Source organism: Equus caballus, chromosome 27, assembly GCF_041296265.1.
Source record: "Equus caballus isolate H_3958 breed thoroughbred chromosome 27, TB-T2T, whole genome shotgun sequence".
NCBI lineage: Eukaryota > Metazoa > Chordata > Mammalia > Perissodactyla > Equidae > Equus > Equus caballus.
In genome coordinates this window covers 25,749,440-25,752,969 of record NC_091710.1, presented here as the reverse complement: position 1 = coordinate 25,752,969, position 3,530 = coordinate 25,749,440, and the positions used below count along the sequence as shown (strand labels likewise).

Here is a 3,530-nt window from a genome sequence, read left to right as displayed (position 1 = left end):
AGCTTTCTAAGTGCAACATAAATATAACAGCGGAGCTGCTGATGCTGATACCAAGAATAACAACAGTGAGGACGGGACTATATCCATGGTCATAAGTTAAGGGAATATTTAAAATGAGAAAACTCCACCAAAATCAATCCACTGAACTTTATTTAGAAGAGAGGCTGCTAACAAAAATATTATGGGAATGTGAACTCTTGGGAAATAATGATGATTTTCTTCTACTAAAAGGCTCATCAGATCCATTTCCAAAGTACGGTTCAGTCATTTGTGGGCTGTTTGCCACTCAGTGCAAGAGGTTCTCTATAAAAAGAGAGAGAGAAGAAGGAGCCATCCCCACTGTGTGCTGAAGCCATGGGTTTTGCAGATACAACCGGCCTGTATTTCTAGAGCCATTGCCAGCTATTTCTATTCGCCGAGGGGGCTGGCACTGGGGAAGCGTCTGCCTTTGATTTTCTTCCTTCTTCTCTCATCCCCCGCCCCCATCAGCAGCTGCTGAATAGCTTGCGTTTAGAGTCATCAATACTGGAGCGATAATGTGCTGGTACTGTCTTTCTCAGAGTTGGGGTAGGTCACCCTCCAAAGATAAATCTACCCAAGGATGAGAACCCAACATGGAATGGAGATGGAGTACCCATCTCAGCAGCTAACAGAACACTCCCATGTAGTGTAGCTCGTGTAGATCTGATCCCTATTGGCTCAGATTACCTTGTTTAGGGAAGTGGTGGATGGGGAAATTAAAATTTCAGACTAGGGGAAACAATGGCGCTAGGAAGAGACGTAACAAGTAGGAACAAAACCCCAAGGGGTATGGGGCAATGAAGAACTGGGCAAAAGAGGAGGAGAATCCCATCGCAGACCCAAGCAGCAATGGATCCCCGTCATCCCCTTCTTCAGGTCTGTCAAGGAAATGGAAATGGAGAGATGGCTGCTCTAATGCCACTTCAAGGCTGGAATGTTGAAACTTCCTGATGCTAACCATGAGCATCGTCAGGAGACAAAAATCGCCAACAGCATTTTGGAACTTGCTGAGGCAACTTAATTCTGAGTTCTTAGAAACATCTCCAAAAACAGCATGGAGAAGTGGACTCCAAGGGCAGTCGAACACTGAGATTGGCTGCAAAAGGAAATTCGTCACCATTAATTTCCTTAAAGGACAGTATTTGCCACTGAGAAAGGCTGAGCAAGGAGGCCATGTGGAGTAACACTGGCTGTTCATATTGGCGTGCCTGTGCTCTTGGGTTCACACAGCTGTGGGCTGGAGCCACCCTGGTTGGTCCTAGGATGAACACAGGGCAGTTTCCTGTGCACAGATGGGGCTAAATCACAACAGGCAAACCTGAGGCTCCCCATCTGGGCTCTGGCACACCCTGAATGTGCCATCTCCTAGTACTCACAGCAAGAGAGTTTCCACGACACCTCTCCTTAGTTAACACCCTGATTCAGCTCAAAAATTAGTGAAAAATTGTCACCAATTTTATCAATTCTCAGAAAACAAAAAATGATCTGTCCACTGGCAGTGACAGGCCACCTCCAAACATTGGACTCAGTGCAAAGGCGTTTCTGACTTTGAGATAGCTAAGAAACATGCAGGTACCTCTGTGTTTTCCCTACTGGTAATTTAAAATGTCGTGTTTATATTAAAACACAGGTGTGTTATGATAGAATATATGAAACAGGGATGAATTTTCAACATTAAACACTAAGCTTCAAACATCTAACACTAGCTCTGAGATATTTCAGGCCATGCCATCCCTGGGGCCTCTCGTCCACCCCTTTCTGCCTTTACTTGAGTGAAAAGGTTTCAAAAGCACCGTTCTGCGTGGGGTTCCCTCCTGGCTGGTCCACTCTTTAGCTAAGGGGTTCAGTTCAGTCATCTGTAGAATGAAGTTTTAAAACCTTTTGAGTCTGGACATAGTCCATAGACATGTGGTTCTAGAACTTTTTCCCCAAGAGCCTTCAAGGACAGAAGAGCCACACATCATTCAGGATGAGTGGACCGGAATCTCCATGTTGCAGGAAAATATAATCCCTCCTTCCAAGAGACTCTTAGCCCTGCTAGTGTATACTGTTTCTTCGGCCCTACGGCAGACTGTCAGTACACAGTGATCAGTAGCTCCATTCTCTTCCCTCTTTCCTATTCTCTTCATCTAAATAATGCTCCTCGCTTCCATCTCACCCCATCCCAACAAGATGTTAGGATCTGCATCTAGAAGAAAAAGAGGCCATTCTCTCTCCAGTTTCATCATCACAAAAACCAAACACTTTCCGAAGGCATCCATGTGCAGGCACCACTGTGCCCATCCTGCCAGAGAGGACCCTGCCACCTTACTCTATGCCCCGCATCCCCTTACTGGTAAATCCAATGTCTACGTCTGTCATGGAGTGGGAAAGACAGGGCACCAGTGGCCACACCAGCCTCTAGTTTCAACCAGAAGCATAGCTTTTGGACCTGATCATCAAAGAGAACCCTTCCATCCCCCAACGAGGCAGAGTGAGAGATACCCAAATTGTGCAAACGCTGTTCCCACACATGATAATTCAGCGTGATAGTGGGGGATGCCTTGTTTCCTTAGCATAAATGCAGTCTCTGGTCTAAAAGCATGTCAACCAAATCCAAGGCCACTTCATCTCTATCTGCGCAGGCCTCCACCAGGGTGGTAATTTGGCCTTTGGCTAAACAGCAGACTCCCCAGGCACTGTGGGTTTTCAGATTAGAACATGACCTAAGAACCATTCTTGGCTGACGTTCAGTCCATTCCAAATTTCGCTGGGATTCTGACCTCATTCTGAGCTGTCCGGCTCATTCTCCTGGGAAGTGAGGACTATTTGACCAAACACTCCTGGACTCAGAAACGTTTTTTAATAAAAGAAGGAAGCTTTTAAAAGAATGCTTGATAATATTTGGATCCACTGCAAATTGCTGGGTAGAGGGCTTGTGCAAAGGGAATTCAATCTCATTTCCAATGCTCTCAGATTAACACAGCTATGATTACTTCCTGAGACTTAATCTTACATGTGTGAGGTGCTAAAGCCCTCCTGTTGGGTGTCACATCTTGCCTCCAGGGAGCTCAATTATTTTCAATATAGTTTTTGAACGGCAGACACCACTGTACTCAACCATGTCCACAAAGTATGTACATATACAATTCCACAGTCCGTGATACGGAGTAAGAGCACAAGACAAAATTTTTTAAAGAACTTTTATTCACTCATTTATTCAAAAAATTCTCACTGAGTTCATATTATCTGCAGACACTTTGGCCTCAGACCTCCCTGCTGGGCTTTGCTGGGCCTGTCGGACAGCAGAATGAGAAATGAAACACATGTTTAGTATACACCACTCCAAATGAATATGTTGGCCGGGGGGCGGGGTGGCCTTTATTTGCTCCATCACTCTCACCATTTCCATTCTTCCACCGCCATTCGAACTAGACCTTCTAATTACTCCCAGGAAAAGGACGACAGAGGAAGAATGCCAAGAAAAACAAGAGAAGAATTCTTCACTTTTGAGTTTCCAGGAGAGATCT

General features: G+C 45.3%; 1 long non-coding RNA gene across 1 annotated transcript; it reads right to left on the bottom strand.

Annotated features, from left to right (window-relative positions):
• Positions 1-3,189: 3,189 nt before the first annotated feature.
• On the bottom strand, positions 3,190-3,530 carry LOC138921022 (uncharacterized). The gene is made up of 2 exons (XR_011433185.1): positions 3,404-3,530; positions 3,190-3,295 (listed from the first exon to the last, which is right to left on the bottom strand). It is a non-coding gene; the product is annotated as an uncharacterized lncRNA (long non-coding RNA).